The sequence below is a fragment of the Nelumbo lutea genome, chromosome 2 (genome assembly GCF_056320005.1).
Source record: "Nelumbo lutea isolate HS-2025 chromosome 2, American lotus-T2T, whole genome shotgun sequence".
Classification (NCBI taxonomy): Eukaryota; Viridiplantae; Streptophyta; class Magnoliopsida; order Proteales; family Nelumbonaceae; genus Nelumbo; species Nelumbo lutea.
This window is the reverse complement of record NC_142685.1, coordinates 52,662,834-52,687,455: the sequence shown is the minus strand read 5'-3', so window position 1 is coordinate 52,687,455 and position 24,622 is coordinate 52,662,834. Positions and strand designations below refer to the sequence as shown.

General features: G+C 39.2%; 1 pseudogene across 1 annotated transcript; it reads right to left on the bottom strand.

The window, feature by feature from the left end:
- Positions 1–2,994: 2,994 nt before the first annotated feature.
- On the bottom strand, positions 2,995–23,257 carry LOC148870688 (putative proteasome inhibitor; annotated as a pseudogene). Its single transcript, XR_016106443.1, has 10 exons — positions 23,126–23,257; positions 18,074–18,272; positions 17,810–17,991; positions 17,531–17,683; positions 8,490–8,577; positions 6,630–6,707; positions 6,480–6,511; positions 6,323–6,389; positions 3,426–6,207; positions 2,995–3,309 (listed from the first exon to the last, which is right to left on the bottom strand). The product of XR_016106443.1 is annotated as a putative proteasome inhibitor (transcript).
- Between the last annotated feature and the right edge of the window lie 1,365 nt (positions 23,258–24,622).

Here is a 24,622-nt window from a genome sequence, read left to right as displayed (position 1 = left end):
TTGGTGGAAAGAATCTCTCTACATTTCCCACATGGATAGTGTCGTCCAGTAAGGCTCACAGCTTTTTCTTTTTCCAAGTAAATCGAATTTTTTTCCTTCACAATTATCGAGAATTTGGATTTGGGCATCTTTATTCTTGGCTTTGGTTTGGGCCTTTGGGGGGTTATTTGGAGGGGGAGTTTGATTCGCCTTGCCAAAATTGAAGGCAACAGTGACTTTGCCTGGCATTTTTTGGGGCTAACCGAAATCTCATCACTTGTCCCATTTACAATTACAACTATGACGCTTTACTAGGCTTATTAATTTTGGTTATTTTACTATGTAAAGATATGAAAATCAGTTTTTTTTTTTTCTCTTTTTATATTTTGCATTGGACGGATGGGGTTTAGTTAGCTAGTGATGTTAATTACCTGTTTATATCTTGTCCTGTTGTGCTCAAAAGGGTTTTGGCGTGTGGTACCAAGACTGCTAGTGTTCTTCATGAACCAGTAGATATATATGTATGATTTTATAATTGATTGCGGATTTGGTTCAAAAGTAGTTGAATTGATCCAGAAACATGGCTGGTTACGGGTTGCAAACCTGTGGGCCAAATCGTGGTTTCTGTAACAGTAACACACGCAACCTTGAATGGTACTGAGAATTTGACCAAGTCAAAATTCTTTTTTAAGTAGGTTTGGTCGTCTATATAAGTCGAACCGACCCAGAAAGATCAAAGGGGATTGCCTACTCACTCTCTATTGGCCGTGAATTGCACCCACACAACAGTCTTGGATACACGTAACCGTGAATAAGAATGAGAATTCCTTTGAAAAAGGTTGCCTATATTGAGAAACTCGGCAAGCTAACATCTGGACCAATCCTTAGCCTGGAATCGTGCCATGCTGATTTGTAGCCCTTTATTCACAAAAGGAATATAATCCCTGCTTACATTTTTTGTGTACTTGTTAGATTTAGTTATTATTTGTTTTTTAATGCATGCAGTGCTTGACTCACGAGTTGATTCGATCGACTAATCAGCAGATTTGTTGCATGCTTCGATTTTGCAAATTTCAAGACATTAGCTCTCCACCTGCTTCCTTGGTACTTGCATGTTTCTCCCTTTGGTGAGAAAGCGAGAAACCTTGCTTACACTGTATTGGGTGATTGACTATTAAAAGGGAACAATGAAAAAGAGACAAAGCAAGCCTCCTTTATAAAGAAGTTGTTGACCATTCTTTAACCCTCCTCGTTTTTGGTTTCAGAAAAAGAGAACATTAACTCACTTTAAAGCAAAAACTGTCCCAAAGCTTCTTCTACATGGATCATGGATGGCCTGAAAGAATTTTTACAACAGATGGAGCTCTCTGATTTTGGAGGTGCTTGTCGATGTGACCATCTCCTACTCCTAGAGGGACCCCCATCCCCATGGCATTAGTGGAAAGTTGGACACCCTTCTGGCTTCTGTTGCATGTGCCATGTGCCATGTGCTTCTTCATACCTATCTAAATATATGGTCGGTCTGCCTTCTGCAATTAATTATAAGTTGGAAAGCAGCTCTCCTGGCGATCAGCTCTAGCTAGCTACATTATTCTATTATTATGTGCCATGTGCTTCTTCATACCTATCTAAATATATGGTCGGTCTGCCTTCTGCAATTAATTATAAGTTGGAAAGCAGCTCTCCTGGCGATCAGCTCTAGCTAGCTACATTATTCTATTATTCCAAAAGGAAGAAAGTAACCTCAGTACCCTCAACTCCTCAAGAGCCAAATATTCCTCTCTGTGCTCTGTATCTCCCCACCAGACTCGTTTTAGTTTCACGCATCACACCCATATCTCATGACCACGACGCAACTAAATATGGAATAGTCCATCTTTTTTGTTGTTGTGTTATGATGATGGAGTCTAGTTAACGCAATTGACAAATCTAGTTATTGACCAAATTAATAAAGGAATAACAACTTGGGTGAATGGTGTTCTATCTGTCGTCTGGAATTATCTTCAGAAATTTGAAACCATCGACCTGGAGTGGAGACTATATCAGACTATAGTCTTCTGGAAGCTGCTAGCAGCTGTACCTATACATGTATGCTTAACTTCTCCAAGTATAGTTAATTTTAGCTTTGGCATATACTTAATCAGAGTCAGAAAGGAAACTTCGTTGTATCTTCCTTTTCTTCCTTCCACCTGATATAGAATGTTTAGGCTGAACGGGTAGGACAGAATAAATTTGACACCCGAGATAGGATGAAGATAAAAAAGAAAAAAATAAAGTGGTTTGCAATTTGCAATGATGGTGCATATATGTAATGTAGATTCTAGGTGGGGTACATTCTGGGTTGCACAAGGAGGCTTCCTGTGTTGTCTTGTTACATGTTGTCCTCGCATATTATATATCTACCACAAATCCTGTGGAGGTGGTATCTCCTCTAGAGCTCTAATTATCTAATTCTCAAAGGGTCAACTGGACCCAAGGAAAGGAAAGCACTCTACTCGTAACCCACTTTTTTTTTTTTTTCTTTCTTCAATTTCTGCCTGAGAATTGATTGGTGAGTTGGTGAGGCCAAGAGTATAAATAAAAACATTTTGATCCAACCTGCTGCTAGAGAGCCTCCACGTGAAGTACCACTTTCTAATGTCAAATTGGAATAATTCTCTAACACAACCTTATCCGACCTTGTATTTGCTTGGATCGAATTATCCGATGGACTAGAATCCGCCAGTGGTTAGCTCTAATTTCCTATACATAGTTGAAGACATACACCACAAGTTGGTCTCTGTACCTGGTCCCTCCTTAGTTGTGATTCAAGATTTTCTTCCACCACCACAGCTCTCTCTAGCCTCTAGCTATAGGATAAGAATTAATCAAGGCTTGGGTTAACGTTACTTTGTCACTAAAATTATTATTATTATTATTATTATTATTCCACGAGCAACATTGAGTAGTTGGAGAAGCATGAATCAACTTTAGAGAAAAGGAAGACAAGCTTGAGGTGAACACAACCGAGATCAGGACCATCAAATTAGAGAGATGGATGTATATACTTATATATACTAAGATTTAACTGTATTTACATGTGAATGTATATATGTGGGTGTAACGTATACAATATTCTCTTTAATCAAGATAATGTATATACATGTAATATGTGTTCTCAGCACATATAGAGTAGAATAGAGCTCTCAGCACATATTTAGTATAATCTCCATGGAAGGCATTGGAGTTTAGGGCAAGACGAAGTGGTCGACTCAGTACTCCTGCATTCACCTCCTGCTTTATCGCAACATTTGCACTCGAGACCCAGCGACGCAAACATCTTTGTGTATCCTGTAAATCAAATTAAATAACAATTAATTAAGAGAAGCAGCAGCTAAGATTAAGAGAGAGAGAGAGAGAGAGGGAGAGTGTAGTGTTTGTTGGTGCTTTAATGATCGAATCCTTACTTTGCTGGTCTTTGACAGAAAGTGGTCTGGATTCTACACCTCTTGAGGTGTGAGCTGTGGCCACAATCAGCAAAGCCAATAGTAGAAGAATGCAACGCTTGGATAAACACATAATTGCTTTCCCACTGTTTTGTGTTTCAGATGATGAGATGTAAAACAGCTGCCCGTCTATGGAGAAGGAACTTGGGGTAATATATACCCAAACTCAAAACTCAATCCCTCAGCCTCAACAACCAACGAAAAACAAATTAACCTTGTACCTATATTAGGGATGAATCGAAAGAATTTATATTTATTCATGTTACATGATTTTTTTTTCAACAATTCTAATTAATGGAGTGATTATTTTTCTTTCCAAGTAGAATGAATGTCATAGAGCTTTAATTTCCCTCTAACTTCTAGAAGCAAGTCATCAGAATAAAGAGTAACGAATGAATTGAACTACGCGTTTCCAGGTTGCTTAAGTCTGTCTTATTGGGAAATCGAAGCTTCCTCCCAAGAAAGAATTAGGTAGAGCTGGCAACAAGCAGAATTAATCCGAGCAATAGTGATAGATATTGATGAATAACCGTGTGGCCGTCGTCTGTCCAAATAACTGGATCTCGTCCATGTAGGATGTAGCTAGCTAGAATATTTCTGAGTTGAAAAGGAAAAAAGAAAGAAAACTCACTGAGGTTAAGATTAGTTAGGAGCTTAAATAAATCTTTCTTTCTGAATTGAAAGCGATTCTTTTTGAAGGCACTCACAAAGTCATTAGAATGCAAATCTGTTTAATAAGTTTCAAGAATTCAAAGTTAGGAAACATATATATACAGGAGATAAAGAGATGTGATCACTTTGACGCTTCGGAGCGCCTTCCAGAAGATGAATTAATAAAAAATGACATGAAGTCTCCAGGCTTGTTATTATATTCCGTGTGTTTTTGAATTTTAATTTCGCCAACCATGCAAGCCAGGGCCAGGCAAACTCTTAACGGATTAGGACTGAAGACTGAAGTGATCGATCGAGTCGGTCTATGGCTCACCAAGATTGTTTGCGTGTCAAAGGGAAAGTTCCCCCACTAGCCTTTATTCCTTGTGGCGTGCGTGCGTGCTTGCGTGCTTGCGTGTGTGTTGTAACCTTGCCTGCACGGGGTGCTGCACGACTTCTCTGCTAATTAATTTATTAATTATTGATCGAATTGGACCAATGTGAATGAATCACATCATGCACCATTTGATACTTAATTGTCCATTATATTTTCCTGGGCCATTAATTGCATTTACCAATATCCCATCAAGACAGATAATATCCTTCTACAACCAAGTGTTAAGGAAAGAAGAAAAAATATCTCCAGACGATAGAAATGGGTTCACATTTAGGGACGTAGCTCCACTTACGAAGAGTTACGACAGCTGATGAGTTAGAACTTAGAACAGACAGACACCCTCCACCAATATGACATAACCACCCAACCAGATGATGCATGAAAGGATGCAAGTATTTGAGCAAACCTGTGCCCCAGTCGTTGGCCAACTTTCTACTTTGGCAGTGTGAAGTGTGAACGATCATATTTCATTAAGATGCTTGCTAAGTTTTTCTTCGCTGTTTTAATATATAATTAATGAAATTGAAAGTAAAGCTTGAAAATGAAGATGGGCTGGACCTGTAGTGTTGACACTTCACAGAAGCAATGGCAATTCGCAATATTGGCCTCCCATTTATATATTTTCTAAAATGTTAAAACAGAGAATAATAAAGATAAAAACACGTGAGTGGCAGGATTCGAACCTGCGCGGGCAGAGCCCAGATGAGTTCTAGTCATGCCCGATAACCACTCCGGCACGCCGACCACCATATTTATTATTGAATTATTATTTCCCATAAGGGAAACAAGAAATTTATTCTCAGAAAAATTTAAGAGTTCGGATCTGCTCCTCACAAAGCGCGCCTCACTCCAACCTCACAGGATGTATCAGCCGTGCACCTGGAATATCTTGTACTTGTAAATTTTTAATTCCCAGATGCACGGCTGAAACGCCGTGAGGTTGGTGTGAAGCGTTCTCTGTGAGGAGCAGATCTGATCTCCAGATGAGTAATTTAATACGTTTTCTTTTGATAAAGAGGGTATGTATTTTCCGTTGAAACAACATATCTCCTATTTGTTTTTTTTTTTTTTTTTCTCTCATTTTTTGACGTAATCCTTCTAGAACACTAAGCTCACCCTCCAGCAACTACTTCATTTCTAATAAGCAACACGGGCTCAGCCATATCATGGACTTGATCCATTAAACCAGAGTCCAGACCCCAACCTCCACCTGTGGGGATTATTTGGGCCATATCCATGAAGAGAAGGAAGCCCATCTACCATCACGGCCAGTACGAGACTTGGGAATTTATCACAATTCACGGACATGGAAATAGGTCTTTCATCAAAGCTTTTCTTATTAAGTTATTAATAAAATTGGCATCCTGATGAGTAATGATCCAAGGAACCTTTCCTCATTCCTTAGAAATGGTAAAAAATCACCTTTGAGTGGTTTTCTATATGCAGAGACGTTGGCACTCTTTGGTCCCATGTCTCGAATTTATATATACATAAAAATAGAAATCAAAACAGCATCTTTATCTCCAATATTTACATATTAGTCAGGCTCGATTAGCTAAAACGTTCTAACAGTATACTAAAAGCATGGAAACTTAAGAAGAAAAGCTTTGATAATACCTGACAAATCGGTTAGGCTCAAAACCAGAAAGATCTGGAGGGCCATAGGGATCAAAACGAGCACCAGGTGGAACACCCCTGTAACAATTCACCCTTGCAAGATTAGAATCTATGAATACCTAAATATAGCCATAGAAGATATAGAAGGTGGCGCAGGGGGTTGGGGGACAATTGCAGAGGTCAATATACTAACGGAACTTCCCCAGGGACTCCAATTTGCTCTCCATATGTGCCACTAAACCAGCTGGGGTCATTTGGTCCTGCTCCCACCAGAAGATAAACCGTCAGCACAACAAAAAAGTTGAATAACGATTCTTTAATGAAGAATGTCAAATAGACTACCTACAGACCTAAAAGCATGCCTCCACCAATGCCAGTGCTCCTGAGAAAGACAGATAAACAAATGCAAAAATAAATAAATAAATAAAAATAAAATAAGAAAACCACAACTGAGACTGAAACTTGAAAACCGAAGGGAGAAAATGGAGAAAGAAAAGAACCATGAAGGATACACTCCAGTGGCAGGCCCTGGGTAAAGATCACTTGAACCAAGAGATGGAACTTGAGGATATACAAGACTGTAACACAAAAATGCATATATGCGAGTTGTGCATATAAAGCTCAGAAAAAATAATTAATTGATCAACATAACTGAATGAAAATCATAACCAGGCTCCTTCAATATGAGTAATTAAAACAAATAACATTTATTGGAGTTCGACAAGGAAGATATTCTGGCAATACTAATTTCTGTTTTGATCATTAACAGAGTATTGAACTAAAATATAAATAAAGGCAAGTAGAAACAAAAGCGCCAAGTTGCACTTAGTGCTGTAAGTCACACTTGGGGCTGTAAATCAGGTTGCCCGTCTTGAAGAATTTCAACTACATTTGGCTCAGGTTAGCGTTCAATCCCATTCAAAATTTCGCGAATTCCCAACCCAATCTGACCCAAATTGCATCCCTAATTACACATGCACTGACAGAAAAGTAATAATAATAGGAACCTATACAAGATGCACAACATTATTTAATAATTTATGCATATACTATTGTACCAAATAGTGATCCTCAGTACAAATACTGCTTGGCTTCAAAAACAAAAGTACAAGTACCCAAAATCCCTGAAGACGTTCTTATTGGTGAACAAGGAAACAGTAGATATTGCACTGTGTGTTTTGATAGAAACAGGCCCCATAACTGAAGAAACTGCTGATAGTGTAGGTTTATGCAATATCGAACAGTTCAATAGTAATTATCAGTAGCAGGCTCGAAATCCACTGTTGGGTATTCTCATCATCATTATTCAATCCTTATCCCAACCATATGGAGTCGGCTATATGAATCCTGTTGTGTCAGTTTGGATATTTAGAAAAGTCTAAACAGTCACTTGAGAATCTTTTTCAAAGTGAACTGAAGGAATGCTAACAGAGGGGGTCTTTGTCGCAAATGAAAGCTCAGGGGGGGTAATTGCCACTACCCCCAAAGTACAGGGTAGTAATTTGTAATTTACCCTTATAAATTTTATGCTATTAATATTAAAACTATAATAACAAGAATAGCAAGAAGTATGCCTTTATTGAATCTTGAAATAGAATTCGGTAATACAAAACACTTGCATCCCATAACTCTTAAGAAAGGTTTGAGATTTTGATAGAAGAAGGAAACATCACCTTGAGAAAATGATTGAAAGCAAATCGAAAATATTACTCAAAATATTGGAAACCCTATGGGATTCTCAGTAGGGAAAGATTGAGAAAAATGTCAAATCACAATAACACTAAGATCACAAGTAATGATGTATAAACAAACTAGAGGTTGAGCTTTCTTCCAAGTAAGATCCATATGGTATGGATACAATTACGATACACCAAATGTAACGCTCTTAGAGAACAGGTATCTTCCTTGATGTCTACAACCACTACAGTTTTATAAGAAGAAAAAGATAGCATTCTATGGCAATGGTTTGAGTGTTTCCATTAATAAATATATTAATGGACTGATCAGTTAGTAATTATAGTAGGGATAAAATCACCTCTCTTAATAAATATAAGATGCAATGCTTTACTGGTTACAGATTACTGTGTTTGAATGTCTTGGTTCCAGTTCAGATCTTGCTTGTTTATCAAATAAATACAAGTTACTGAGGTTGAAACTCGAGAATCTACAGATTCTACAAAAATGAAAAGCTATGGAGATATATCTAAGAGCTTGATTAGGAAATTTAAAAGGCCAAAATGATTAAAAAAAAAAAGATATCAAGTAAATAAACCAACCATATGTTTACATTGGCATTTGAAGAATGAACTAATGCAAGAAAGGAATGAACTTATATTGAGCATTAGTAACAAAGAAGATACACTGGAGGAAGTTGCTGGGGGACTTGAGGCTCCAAGACTCACACGAAGGTCACCTTTGTCACATTCTGATTCCACACTTTCTTTTGACCTGCAAAACGATCATATTGATAACATTTGGTCAAGGGATCCTTGAAAAACATAATTTCGATAACAGCCAAGTAAAATATCATTTGACAGACAGAGTCCAAAACCAAAACGTTAATACACTCAATGAGTCAGCATCATTGAAATGGTTAAAATTTCAGAATCACTTAAACCATCACACTTATAGGAAACCAAATTATGGATATAGTCACTGACAATCAATTAATGAAATACTAAATTAGCCATTTTTAATCATTAAATGTAACTACACAGCCAGCAGAAGAATAAAAATAGGGTATGGGTCTATGACTCTATGGGATGCCCAATTATTCCATGATAGAGTTTATCTAAAGGTGCTTCCTCCATAAAATAGGAAAACCACTGAGAACCATCATTACTTCCGAACAGTTTTTCTGAAACCAGACCAGTGAATTAACTGCTGAAGGTAGTAATTGCCAATTGAGAAGTTTGACTGTAGGTCAGATAATTCATCTATGATATCAGCATGACATCAGATATGCATCAACAGTTTTGAATGGCAGGCTTGATTCGCTTTTAGAAACTGTATGAACTGTTAGACAGTACAGTCCAGAACATTTATCAAAAAACCTTTACAGTTGATACAATCTTTCACAAGAACACTATGGGTACAGTGTTATGGGCCCGGGAATAGGATCTCGTCACGGGTCGGTCCACGGGGAAAACCTCCTGTTTTCCCTTGTTCCTCCCCTTTCTTGCAGAATCTATCTTGGCGTCCTAAGGGTGATTTGTCCAAGAGATCACCTAACTCTCAATTTTACTCTCTTTCTTGACTGAAATTCGATGCCTTTATTCAATAATCTCAGCTCCTTAAATAGGAGATTACAAGGGGTAAGAGTCCTCTTTGTAGGAAGACTCCCTGTTAAACTATACTGCTTATAGATAAGATAGATAAGACTCCTAGATAAGACTCCCTACTCAAGAAAGATAAGACTCCCTAAGATAGATAAGACTCTCTACTAATCCTTACTGGAACAGATAAGATAAGAATAAGATAAGAAAACAGATAAGATAAGATAAGGTGAACTATGACTAGCTAGATAATCCGATGAGGACACCACATCACTGCTGCTGCCGGTGGCGGTACTTCTTCCCAATGAATGCGTCCACAACATTACTCCCCTCCTGGACTACGAGCTTGTCATCAAGCTCGAAATCTGGGTATGTGTCTCAGAGTTCAGTCAAGGGAATCCAGGTGGCCTCGGTTGATGGTAAGCTGTCCCATTCCACCAGGGCTTCGAGAACACCCCGATTGATTCTAGATCGAACAAGAGCCCGAGGTTGGGGGATGAGTCTCTCGTCTTTCAAGGGTGGTAGGGGGGTACTTGGTCAGGAGGAGTACCCGTAAATGGCTTGAGCAAGGAAATGTGGAAAATAGCATGGATTTTGTTGTGCTCTAGCAGTTCTAGCTGATATGCAACCGTGTCGATCCGTCATAAAACCTTGAAAGGTCCATAAAATTTAGGAGCTAATTTAGGGGCAGCCTTGTGTCTCAAGGAGCGTTGCCGATAGGGCTGAAGCTTCAACCGCACAAACTGTCCTGGTTCAAGTGTTAATTCCCGATGATGCTGGTCATAGGCGTGCTTCATGCGTAATTGCGCTTGGTGCAAGCGGAGAGAAACTTTAGCTAGGAGGGCATCGCGCTCTTGTAGGGAACGATCAATTTCATCCAATCGAGTCGAACCGGGCTCATAGGATAACAAGCGAGGAGGGTCTCGGCCATAGACGACCCGGAAGGGTGTCATGCCAAGGGAAGAATGATAGGTCGTGCTATAACAATATTCGGCCTAGGGAAGCCAATCAACCCACCGACGCGGTTGGTTTCCAAAAAAACAACAGAGAACATCCCGATCGTATGGTTCACTACCTCTGTTTGGCCATTTGTCTGAGGATAGTAAGCGGAGGAAAAAGCTAAGGTAGTACCATGCAACCGAAACAGTTCCTTCCAGAAGGCGCTAGTAAAAACTGGGTCCCTGTCACTGATGATGGATTCTGGTAACCCATGTAAACGGAAAACATGCGTAAAGAAAACGTGGGCCACTTTAGCAGCACTGTACGGATGTGACAGAGGGATGAAATGGGCATACTTAGAAAAGTGATCCACCACTACGAATAGAACAGATTTCCCGCCAACCTTGGGTAGGCCCTCAATGAAATATATGGAGATATCAACCCAGATTTGTGTTGGAATTGAGAGGGGCTGAAGAAGGCCAGCCAGGTGTAGGTTTTCCCATTTGTGTTGTTGGCACGTGGAGCAATTATGGATGAAGTCCCGAATAGTGGTTTTCATACTTGGCCAATGGAAATCAGTTCGGACGCGATGCAGTGTCTTCTGAATGCCTTCATGGGTGGAGTTATGTATACTGGAGATTACGGAGGGAATTAAAGAAGAATCGGCTAGGAGGTATATCCGTCCTTTGTATAGCACCAGCCTGTCGTGAATGGACCAATTTGAGTCGGTTGTCCTGGACTGTATTTTTTGAACAAGGTCCATCCACTCTGGTGATTGTGGCAGCGTGTTCCTAATGTCTTCTAACAGGGTGACTCGGGGATGTGAAATCGCACAAAGGAACATAGAATCTTTGTCTCGTCTAGACAAGGCATCTGCGGCACGACTTAAGGATCCTGCCTTGTAGTCTACCTAGAAATCAAAACCAAGCAGTTTGCTAACCCAATGTTGCTGAGGCGAAGTGATAAGCCGTTGCTCTAACAAATACTTGAGGCTGTAGTGATCAGTCTTGATGACGAAAGACCTTCCCCACAAGTATGATCTCTAGTGTTGCACTGCTCTAGCTAACCCAATCAGTTCGCGCTCGTAGGCAGGTAACTTTAGATGTCGGTCAGCCAGTTTGCGGCTAAAGAAGGCAATCGGGTGTCCTTGTTGCTGCAATACGGCTCCAACACCTATACCTGATACATCGCATTCGACTGTAAATTTGAGGTCAAAATTCGACAACTGCAGAATTGGTGTGGAGGAGAGGGCATTCCTTAAATTTGTAAAGGCTGCATCAGCTGCATCGTCCCAATGGAAGGCATTTTTCTTTAGCATATTGGTTAATGGGGCAGCCAATAGTCCATAATTTTGTACAAACTTGCAGTAGTATCCTGTCAGACCTAGGAACCCGTGGAGAGCCTTGGTGGATTGAGGTTTGGGCCATTCCTTGATTGCTTGAATTTTGGAAACATCCACCGTGACACCTTGCCCACTGATCCTAAGTAAAGAACCTGGCGCTCCCCAAAAGAGCATTTTGACCGCTTAAGGAAGAGCTTGTGTTGGCGTAGGAGTTCAAAAATAGTCCGTAGATGATGCACGCGTTCTATTCATGATTTACTGTAAACTAGGATGTCGTTAAAGAACACTAAGACAAATCTGCGAAGGTGGGACTGAAATACCTCATTCATTAGAGACTGGAATGTGTATGGGGCGTTGGTGAGACCGAACGGCATAACTAGAAATTCAAAGTGACCATGATGCGTTCTGAAGGCAGTTTTCTCTACATCCTCGGGAGCCATCCGGACCTGAAAATATCCCGACCTAAGGTATAATTTCGAGAAATAATGGGCTCCATGGAGTTCATCCAACAACTCATCCACAATGGGGATAGGGAATTTATCCTTGACGGTCTGGTTATTGAGCTCTCTGTAGTCCACACAAAATCTCCAAGTACCATCTTGCTTTGGCACTAACAGAACCGGCGAGGAGAAGGGAGAGCGACTAAGACGGATGGTTCCCTGTTTCATCATGTCCATACACTGCTTCTCTATCTCCTCCTTCTATAGATGTGGGTAGCGATAAGGCCGGACGACTGGTTCTGAACCCGTCACCAGATGGATACATTTGCGGTTGTGTGTACTGTTTCGGGAGGGTGGAAGTCCCTTGGGTTCTTGGAATACATCTGAGAAATCGGTGAGGAGTCTTTCCATATCTGTTGTGTGTACTGTTTCGCCCTGAAGTGCATGCATTTGCGGTTTTTTTGCCTTTACTCTGGTTCCCTGCCAAGTTATTTGTTTTCCATTCAAGCGGAATGTCATTGTTAGGGTGCTGAAATCCCATAGGATTAGGCCTAGGCTGATCAACTATTTAACTCCAAGAACTATATCAAATTCATCCAAGGATAGCACAAATAAATCGGCAGAGAAGGATTCGGATTCGACCTGTATTTGGATGTTCTTACGAATTCTGGGAGTGTGAACCCTCCCTCCGTTTGCTACGGCTACCTACAGTTGTGGTCTGGTTTCCATAGGTAATTCCAACTGGAGGGCAGCTTGCTTACTTACAAAATTGTGCATGCTTCCCGAATCAACGAGAATACGTACTGGTTTCCCTGCCACTTGCGCCTGCAATTGCATAGTTTGAGAGGTCTTTAACCCGGTGATCGCGTGGAGGGAGATCTCTGGTTCTAACGTTGCGGGTTCATCCTCGTCTTCCTCTTGTTCATCCACTAGAAGGCAGAATAGCCTCTTGCATTTGTGCCCTGCCGAATATAGATCATCGCAATTGAAGCATTGTCCCCTTGCCCGGCGATCTGCCATCTCGGCTCTGGACAAACATTTAATGGGTGGTGCCGCCATGCTGCTTCCCATGCTTGATGCCGACCTGGGAACGTTACCCGTATGAAGTTTCTGTTCCTTGCTGGTTGCCGAAGAAGTGGCCACCCCGGTTGACTTCGGGGGTGTCCATGATGTCGGCGATCGACCCATATTGAAGGTCCCGCGGCTGATCTGTAGCTTACATTCGAAGGCGTGAGCTAGGTACAAGGATGTGACCAGGTTTGGAGGGTGTTGCATCTCCACATCCACCCTCAAGGGTTCTGCTAATCCTACGGTGAACATGTCTACCTTCTGATCCAGTTGTACCAAGACTGCTCTGGCAAGGAGGGTCTGAAATTGGCGCTGGTACTCAGCCACGGTTCCTGTCTGCTTGAGGTTGATCAATTCACCTAGCAGGTTGCTCATCAATGGGGGCTTAAACCTAAGGAGGCAGTAGGATTTGAATTGGCCCCAACTGAGCCCGGGTTCCTCCTGCTCCAATCGGTAGAAGCAGAGTTGTGCCACCTTCGTTAGATGGAATGTGGCCAGGCTGACCTTATCTTTGTCCTCCGTATGCTGATTGCGAAAGAATTGTTCGCAATGGTATAGCCAACCCAGTGGATCTCCGGTGCCGTTGTAAGAAGTGAACTCCAGTCTGCTGTACTTGGGAACAACCGCGGCTGCCGGGGCGACGATTTGCTGTTCGCCGGATGACTCCGTCAAATCTGGTCGGCGGCTGTTGGTGGTTGTAGTCCCTTTGGAACTCTTCTCCTTGTTAGAGAAATACAACTCCAGCAAGCGTCGTAGCTCTCGGACATCGTCCTTGACTTCACGTACCTCTACGTTGTTCGCCACGAGCCCGTGCTCCAGTTCATGGACCCTGGACGACAACTGCTCCAGATCGCCCATGACGTTTGGCTCGATACCAAATTTTTATGGGCCCGGGAAAAGGATCTCGTCACGGGTCGGTCCATGAGGAAAACCTCCTATTTTCCCTTGTTCCTCCCCTTTCTTGCAAAACCTATCTTGGCGTCCTAAGGGTGATTTGTCCAAGAGATCACCTAACTCTCCTTTTACTCTCTTTCTTGACTGAAATTCGATGCCTTTATTCAATAATCTCAGCTCCTTAAATAGGAGATTACAAGGGGTAAGAGTCCTCTTTGTAGGAAGACTCCTGTTAAACTATACTGCTTATAGATAAGATAGATAAGACTCCCTACTCAAGAAAGATAAGACTCCCTAAGATAGATAAGACTCTCTACTAATCCTTACTGGAACAGATAAGATAAGAATAAGATAAGAAAACAGATAAGATAAGATAAGGTGAACTGTGACTAGCTAGATAATCCGATGAGGACACTACATCACCGCTGCTACCAGTGGCGGTACTTCTTCCCAATGAATGCGTCCACAACATACAGCCTCCAGATGTATAATTTATTTCAAAGATGGGTTCACGTTAATGCAAACTACTAGTAATTTAGAAGTCATGCCTAGGCACATAGGTGTGGTGCATTTCAATGCCAGTGCCTCACCTTAGGCCAAGCTCAGCCCCTTTAAAGGTGTGTGCTTGGTGTGCCTAGGTGCATGCCTGATGTGCCTTGTACTTTAGTTAAATTTTGTGCTCTAAGAACCTCCTTTTTGCTAATGTTGTCCATTCACTCTTCTTAATACAAGACAATTTTTAAAAGATAAGGAACTATAATTAAAATTATAAAACCATTTTACTATGTATGAATTAAGAATTTAAGACCATGTGTGGGATTTGTTTGGGCTTGCCTCAAGAGGCTTGGTACAAAGGCAGCTCATAAAATTAGGAATAAAAGATACTTAAAATCACATTATCTATTTTAAATAATATGATTAGGAAAGAAATAGAGATAAAGTTTGACATGATTGAATTGTTTAGTATGTTATGTTTGATTTTATTTTTACATATTCAATTCTTCATTTTGCATATGTTTTATCTTTTATGTTTATGTATTTTAATTTGAACTAATAGAATTTTTAAAACATTTAATTTAAAATTAAAGTATGCATTTTTTAATTTATACTGTATTAGTATTTTTTATTTATTTTGATTTTTTTGCATTTTTAATAATTTTTCACCTTGCTTCAAAAAGGTTGGGTGCAAAAAGCCCTTTGTACTTCTTTTGCACCTTGCACTCTTAAGACACTACAAAGCAAACTACTAAATACATAGTAAGATACATGGTTGTCAAAATGCTAGGAGAAGCCTTCATATCCACAATAGAAAAAAAGCAAGCTGGATGAGAAACACTCCCAAACGTGACCTAAGTTAGAAAAACCATGGAAATAAAAAATATAAATTGATGAAAATGCAAATATCAACCCAAAGCAACACCCTGCTTTGGAAACTGCATATATGCTGTTAGAAAACAATCTTCTTTACCACAATAGCATGTTATGACAAAACAAAGAAACAAGATAAAAAATAACAAATTCATAGTGTATTTAATTCAGAGAAAAGGCTAAGGGTTTGAGCTGAGTTCAAAGTAAATGGTTTTCCAAACCTTATACTTTTAATATTCCTAAAGTTTTTTTACTAAGAAACTAACTATACTGCTTCACAGAATGACCTAAGCCAAAACAGAATAGGCTAAAAATCATTAAGAAAAGCTCTCACTTCAATAAAAGAAATGTTCTCTGTAGAAAGAGCAATTGGTCCTCATCAGGCCTGTGGAGAAGCATAATATTCATACCAACTATCATTGATCATGCCACTAATATTAGAAGGAATTAGATCAGAGGTGAGCTCCAGATCTCCCATCGATGCAAGCTTAAGTTCAGAATGTGATCATCAACCTAGCATTTTTTTTTTTTTTGATTGGTGATTACCAACCCAGCATTAAATAGCATTCACTGTAATGTCAGACACTACAAACAACATATATCATAGTTGTCAAAGCATCACCTTGGTGCCTGACTAGGCATCGCCTAGGCGACTAGGCACCTGTTGACTGGGCACCTCACTGGAACACCTTGACTTATAGCAACTAGGCACTCTTCTAGGCAACTAGGCACCCACCTAGGTGACAAAAATGACAAGGCGGGCACCTTATATAATATCATTTGTATTGTTGTATCTTATTAATGTGTGTGTTAATGCATTTTATTATATTCTATATATATCACTTATACTTTGCTTTAATGTTTTACTATTGAAATTTAAAAGATCAAAGGGTTTTGAGGAGAGAAAAAGAAAGAAAAAAAGAAAGAAAAAAAGGAGGAAAGAAAGAATAGAAGTACAAAGAGGCTCTTGTTTTTTCTATTTGTCTCTCTCTAATTAAATAAAACAGAAATTCCATCCTTGTTTTTTCTATTTTACTTTCCATCTTGAATATTTATCATATAAAGTTAATAACCTTTTTTAACTACTAATTGATGTGAAATTTCTCTATTAAATACTTAATATAGTACTATTATGTTTAAAAATAATGAAATTAACATATGTAAAAGATTTTTATCTTTTAGATGTGATGATTTGCCACATTTTTAGAGGAAATTTAATGTTCTTAATAAAGAACATTTCTATTTTTTCAATTAATATACATGTTGAATAGTATATAAACTAGGGAACTAGCCAAAAGTTAGTTCTTTATATTATAAAATTCTTATCGCCTAGGTGACTAGGCACCTGAGTGTCACCCAGAATCGCCTAGACGCCTTGAAAACTATGCAACATATGTCCATTGCTTTTACTTTCTTTCTTTTGGAAAAATAAAGTCTGAATAAAAGAACGTCCATCATTAAAGTTTCAACCATATCAAGTGGCAATTTGATGTGAATCCATCCTCTCTTAATTAGATTCTTAGAAGGAATTGAATATTCCAAGTGTTTGACAACTTAAAATGATGGATGATGGATGATGGATAATGGATCATCATCACTATACACCTGTCGATAAAAATCACATAAGTATATTCTTAAAGCATCATTATTAGTCTTAATATCTAGTAGAACAATAGAATGTCTTTGAACAAAAAGGGAACTATTTTCATCTTAGACTCAGTTAGTTGGCACTCATATGGGAGTGTAAATTGGTATTTCAATTTTTATCATCTCCATCTTCATCTAAACCTTATCACAACTATATGGGGTTGGCTACATGAGTCCTGTTTCATCATTCTGTTCTGTTTAGTGCCAGAGCATGTAAAGATGGTTCAAGATCCACGACCATAAGAGTTTAGTAAAAGTCTTAAAGCTGGCCCCAACCTGACACAACCATCCTCCTTTATCTGAGCTTGGGACCAGTGGCGTAAGACAAGCTCCCACTGGCAGAGTTGATATTTTCAAGCTATAGGTAATTTAGAATAGAAGTTTTCCCATGCTTGGGACCATGGAATAATCGAATGCAGATTATGTACCTTGGAAGGGAAGGGGTTGAACCAATTGGCATTGTTGATAATGACTCCAACTTAGCCAGGATACTAGAATTCAAACTCCTCACAAGCTCTGTGAAATTTTTATACATCTGTGAATAGTTGGTGCCCCCACTTCCACCATCATAGTCATTGATGCTGCAGAAAGTACCAAATAAGTAATAGGAATAGAATAATAATAATAATAATAATAATAATAATAATAATAATAAAAACATGAATTAAAAAGTGGAAAAGTTAACATCAAGATCCACAAGAAAGCACTTGATCTGGTGATTCATAGGTTTTCTTTTCCCCAAGCCCAATATCAAGTGCATCAACAATCAAATCATCCTCTGTCACCAAGCGTTTCACCAAGACTGATTTCTTTGAGCCCTTTGAGTCCTTCACAAAGGTGAAACCATAGGAGTCATTGGTTTAATTCCATCCCTCTATCCCAACTTCATCTGCCCAAAAAAGGTCATGCTATACGCCATAAAAAAGAAACACAAAGGGGAGCAGTATACACAAAACTAATGGAAAGCTGACCTGAAGAAGAAGATGATAAAGCACTTTCAGAGAAAGCAGCAGCCCCAGTGGCTGTGAGGACATAGTCTAAAGCAAGAAATGATGCATGAATCACAAAAGCTACTTTGTCATGAGCATTTCTGAAGGAGGGACGAGAAGCCCTAATAACTGCCATTACTACATTTACATCTGCCATTCCTGAATTTAAAATTTTTCCCCTCTGGACAATATGTTTATAACAAGAAGAGGTTGATGCTGTCGTAAGTTTGTGAGTAGGAGAAATGAAATGCAGTATATGGTTGAGAAAAAATTATATAAATCCTTAGTGCTCTTCTTATAAAATAGCTTGGAAGTCAACATCTCAACCACAATTTGCAACCTACGATTAAAATATAAAGATGAGGCTGAAGACCAATAAGCCAGATACAAACCAAGAGAATGCAACTAAAGCATGATAAAAGAAAAGTACAAATTAAATTAGTAACATCAGTACCCAAATACTGTAGCTGATGATAGAATATTTCTCAGATGGAGCTAGTTCACTATCACTTTTTGATTTACAGATGGAGCTAGTTCACTATCATTATCTTTTTTCTCATGCTACAGAATAGCACCACCTTCATGTATTTGTCAATTAGAATCTAAGAATGGAATCTTACACTCGAGTAGTATTAAGCCAAGGAATCTCAATTATTTTAACCTGAATTCCTTTTTGCCACAACCTAATACCTTCCAACTTAAACTCCCTAGCCAGGCTTCCACCAAATGTGATGTGATACACTGGAAATGAAGACTAGAAAAAGAATTAATTTGAAGTGAATAATAAAAAGAGAATTTGGTTGTATCTGGGTATTATTAGAATCTTATATTAGGAGAATACCTGAATCAGTTGAAGCAAGTTGCGATGAAGTTAGTTGCAATGAGGATTACACTTGCAATGAAGTTTGTTATGAGTCTGTTACAGTGAAGTATCTGGAATGCCACGTCAGACTCCTTGTAATAAATGCATATATATATTTGATAAGTTTAATGCAAGATTAATAATTTTCTTCGTCATTTGTCCTATTACCAATTTACATGGTACCAGAGCACCAGGCTCTCACGAAAACATCCGATTCTTGGCTCGAGTTCTCTTCTCGGTTATTGAGTTGTATTCTCTTCCGTCAACAACAAGAGTGGCCATGAATGGAAGTGGAAACACTGTGTTCACCAGTTTATTCACAAAGTGACATAGAGTTGTCTTTGGATCTGGTATTAAAGGATGTATTGTTCATTCCGGGTTTCAATGTAATCTTATATCTGTTAGTAAACTTACCAAAGGCCTGAATTGTACTATGTTGTTCTTCCCTAATTTTTGTGCTCTTCAAGACCTGACATCCAAGAAGTTGATTGGTGTGAGTCTAATGCGTGAGGGATTGTATCACTTCGCTTCCCTTCTGCCATCCTTCTCTTTGCATAGTACTCGTACACATTATCCATGTATGTAGCATTCAAGGTTGGGCCATGCTTCTTATGAGAAACTTGCTTTGATTCCTGAATTGCACATTATAGTACCTGATGATGATTGTTGTGACACATGCTTTCGAGCGAAACAAACACATCTTTCTTTCCCCATTACTCTTACCAGATCTGATACACAGTTTACACTCATACATTGTGATATTTGGGGAGGTTACCGCACTTCGTCCCATTCTAGAGCTCATTATTTCTTAATAATAGTAGATGATTGTACTTGAACTACATGGGTGTATTTGTTATGATATAAATCAGATGCTTTTATTTTTTTGTAATGTTTTGTGAAATGGTCAAAACATAGTTCAATGCTCAAGTTAAGTATATCTATTCGAACAATGGGTCTGAATTTCTCTGTAGATCTATTCAAGATTACTTAACAGCACATGGGATCTTAAATCAAACATCTTGTGTAGACACCCCTCAACAAAATGGGGTCATTGAGTGCAAGCACCGACATCTTGAGATAGCAAGGGCCTTATGGCTCCAAGTGCACCTACCAATCGAGTTCTGGGGAGAATGTGTTCTAACAATAGCTTACATCATTAATCACTTGCCAAATCCAATACTTGTTGGGAAATCGCCATATGAACTTCTTTTCCACAAGCCCCCTTCATACAATCATTTTTGTACAATTGGTTGCCTCTGTTATGCAAGTACATCCCGACGTGGGCGTGATAAATTTGATGCTTGTGCCACTAAATGTGTGTTTGTCGAATATCCTAATGGTCAAAAAGGATACAAATTATATAATTTGGCTATTAAGCAGATATTTGCGTCTAGAGATGTGATTTTCTTTGAACACAAATTTTCTTTTGTTGAGGGCAACATGCCTTTGGACCCATCTCCACCATCAACCATACCTCTGCCAACCATTGATGACATAGTGGTTGATATAATTCCCGATCAAACACCTAGAACTGAACCAGTTTGTGACAGATTATAACCCTCTACTAGTTCTGAATCAATTGAACACACTAGTGACATGGACATTATCACTTCACCAACTCCTGAACCTGTTGTTCCTAGCCCACCAACCTCTCATAACCATCACCCACTTCGCTCCAAGAGACCTCCCCCACACATGGCAGATTACATTTGTCCAACACTTCAGTCACAAACTCACTAATGAAGTACTCACTACCTAATCTCCAATTTTCTAACTATGGGTTCAATCCCCTCTACACAACTTAAGCCTTCTTGTTATGATGAAGCCAGGAAACATGACTGTTGGAAGCAAACTATGTCAGCCAAACTAGCTGCACTTGAGCGCACCCATACCTGGACATTGATTGACTTGCCACGGGAAAGACTCCCATTGGGTGTCATTGGGTCTATAAAGTCAAGTTCAAGCCTGATGGTACTGCTGAGCATTACAAAGCCCGCTTGGTAGCAAAAGGCTACACTCAAACTGAAGGCATTATTTATACAAAGACATATGCCCTAGTTGCTAAGCTCATAACAGTACACTACCTTTTGGCTCTAGCTACATCCCAAAATTGGGAACTACATCAGATGGATGTGGACAATGCTTTCCTTCATGACACTCTTCATGAAGAAACCTACATGGTTCCTCCACTTGGACTTCTGCCTCCTAAGGATCAACGTGTATGTCACTTGAACATATCCATTTATGGCCTCAAGCAAGCCTCACACAATTGGTTTGAAGCTCTATCTCATGTTCTTCATCAATGGGGTTTCAAACAATCAATTGTTGATAATACCCTTTTTACTTCAATACAATCAAACGGCATTCTCGTTGTACTTGCATATGTTGATGACTTGGTGATTGCCGGAAATGACCCAATTCGTATTTCTGCTCTCAAGGATTACCTACGACAATGCTTTCCAATTTAGGACCTCAGAGTCCTTAGATATTTTCTTGGAATTGAGATTTCTCGGTCTTCCTAGGGTAGTGTTCTTAGTCAACGGAAATATACCCTTGACATCCTTAAGGATTCAGGCATGCTAGGTTGTAAACCCAGTACATTCCCCATTGTGCAACAACATCGTTTGGGACCTGAATTTGGCTTGCCAATTGATCACCCTGATCAATACAGATGTCTTGTGGGCCGTCTCCTCTATCTCACTATCACAAGACTAGAACTCACTTATTCAGTTCATATCCTAAGCCAGTTTATGTGTGATCCTAAACAACAACAATTGGATGCTGCAATGCATGTACTTCGATATTAAAAGGCTACACCTGAGCAAGGAATACTTCTTCCGACTGATTGTGATCTCTAATTGCGAGCTTACTGTGACTTGGATTGGGCTGGTTGCCCAACCACTCGGAAATCCACCACTGGCTATTTCACAACTCTGGGCCACTCTCCTTTGTCATGGAAGAGTAAGAAGCAAGCAAAAGTGGCACGCTCTTCTGCTAAAGTCGAGTATTGTGCAATGGTAGTCGCCACTAGTGAACTATTGTGGCTAAGACAACTCTTCTCTGATCTTGGTTTCTCTCATCCACAACCTATGAAGCTATACAGTAACAACAAGGTAGCACTTCAAGTAGCTGCTAATCCCATGTTTCATAAGCATACCAAACATATTGAAATAGATTGACACTTCATAGGAGAGCACCTCCAAACAAAAGCCATTACTACTGCTCATCTTCCTACATTGGCTCAGCCTATAGACATTTTCACCAAAGCTGTTGGACGAGATAGCTTTGCTTCTTTATTACCCAAGTTGGGCATTTTTAATCCTTATGCTCCGACTTGAAGGAGGGTATTAGGAAAATACCCGAATCAGTTGAAGCAAGTTGCGATGAGGTTACATTTGATGAGTTAATTGGGATGAGGATTACACTTGCGATGAAGTTTGTTATGAGTCTGTTATGGTGAAGTATCTGAAATGCCACGTCAGACTCCTTATAATAAATGTATATATATATATATATATATTTGATAAGTTTAATGCAAGAGTAATAATTTTCTTAGCCATTTGTCCTGTTACCAATTTACATCTTACACTGAAAATACGAGAGCAGAATTTGGTGTTTGTGTCATAATACTCATGCTCATCGCCATTGCCTCTAAGATGCAAACAAAAAGTGCAAAGTCTAATCAAGATATGAAGAACCTTAGTACGTTATCTTTTCCGATTCAACAACGTGTTATGTCCTTGATGAATCAAAATTAACAACCGAGGGCGTGTTTTATTATGTAAAAATACCTAAAAAAATCAAATTTAGCAGTAAGTAAACCAATTTGTGCAGGAAAAACAAAACGGAGAGGACACAAAGACTGTCCAACCAATAAAGAACCGCAAAATGTGTATATGAACGTACCGTAATAAAACCAGTAAACCCTTAAAGATCATATTCAGCAGCAAGTGAAACCACTCCATTAGTAAAATACGGACGAACAGATAATCATTTAATAACCATTTAAAAGAAAAGAAAGAGAAGTTGCAAAAGAAATTCAATAAATCATAACCACTCCTTTAACAAAATTAATAACAGCATGAAATAACGTAGTTGTCCTCGCACAAAATGAAGAAATTGGAACTGTTTACCTTCTCTCCACAAGAAGAAGAATAAGAAGAAGTGCTTACCGGTCGAAGGTCGAACACTCGAACCATTTGGTCGCGGTGGTAGCAGAAAAACTAATGGAGATAGCGGTTTGCACTCCGACAAGTATAGGGGAAGAGTAGGGAGGATGAGAAAGGGAGAAAGCGAGGGAGTGATCGTAATACGTAATTCGGCTAGTGTCAAGTTTTCTTGTTGTCAAAGAAAAGAAATAAACCGAGTACACCGAAAAGACTCTTGAGAGTCCACGTCTGCTGCGCTTTTGAGAGAGAATATTTGACCACGTGGAACTTGAGTTGGAATTCCAAAATGCCTCAATGCCACGATATCCAACCAATTCGGGGGATGGGTCGGGTTGAGGTTTGACCCAGGACCAACTGGGCTGGGCGTAATCCGATTGGATGGATTTGATAGAATTCTCATTAAGGTCTATAACCCAAGTTATTTTTACCAAAAGAAAGCCCAAATTAATTGAAGGTTTGAACCCAAAGCAATGTAAAATGCTAATTCCAGCCAACCCAAATTACATCCTCACCTCACCACATGGTTCAAAAAGAAGGATCATGTGGCCAAGTGATTCTTATATTATATAAAATGCAACATTATATTTGAAAAGTTATGCTAACACTTTTTTCATTGAACTATTATATTAATAGGCCCGTGTGCAACATTGGGTATTATCATCTATATAAAAGGCCAGAGAAAGGCTAAGACAATTACCTCAGATAATTGGCAAGTTTATCTACTTGGGAGGTAGTGAGTAAGTAATGATCAAACTGGGCCAGATTGAGCTGGGCTTAGAAATTTGTTGCCCCAAAAATTTCAAGTGATGTATATGTAGTATAGAGTACATATAAGGTTCAGTTTGGTAGAGTATAAATACAAATATATATTGTGCAAATACACACAAAATACAAGATTTTGCATTCTACAAATTTATATTTATACTCCTTCCAAACTGAGCCTAAAGAAAAGGCCTTTTTTTTTTCTCGTAAGTCATTAATTGAGATTCTTCGGTTGAAGAATCATCAAAGTTACACAAGGTAAAATAATGTCTCCAATATTTGAAAGCCTTACTGGCCAATAGATTCTCCTATGAGTTGAGTTCTATATCATGATCGAGTAGCTACGGAAATATGAAGTTGGGTCCAACCATGGATGGAATGATGAATTCTTTGCTCTCTGTCGGGGATAGTTGTCTGAAGATTCCCTTTAAAACAAGTTGAGTAGGATCAATCAAGGAGATCTTGGACGGAAGTAGATTCATCAAAGAAGAGAAAAACTGGGTGCTCCAATTGCTCATCCAAACGCCACTTTTTGAAATGAAATTAATAGAATATTCTCTCTCTATATTAACCCACTATGAAACTCTCGTCTTGTTTCAGCTTCCTCTTTCCAGTATTAACTACTAAACTCGGCCGAGTTATCCATTGAAGAACAAAAAGAAAAAGTGATTAGTTGGGCAAGTCACAGAGGTAATATGACAAAAGTTCCAGCCAAATCCCAATTGGATCGGTTGATTC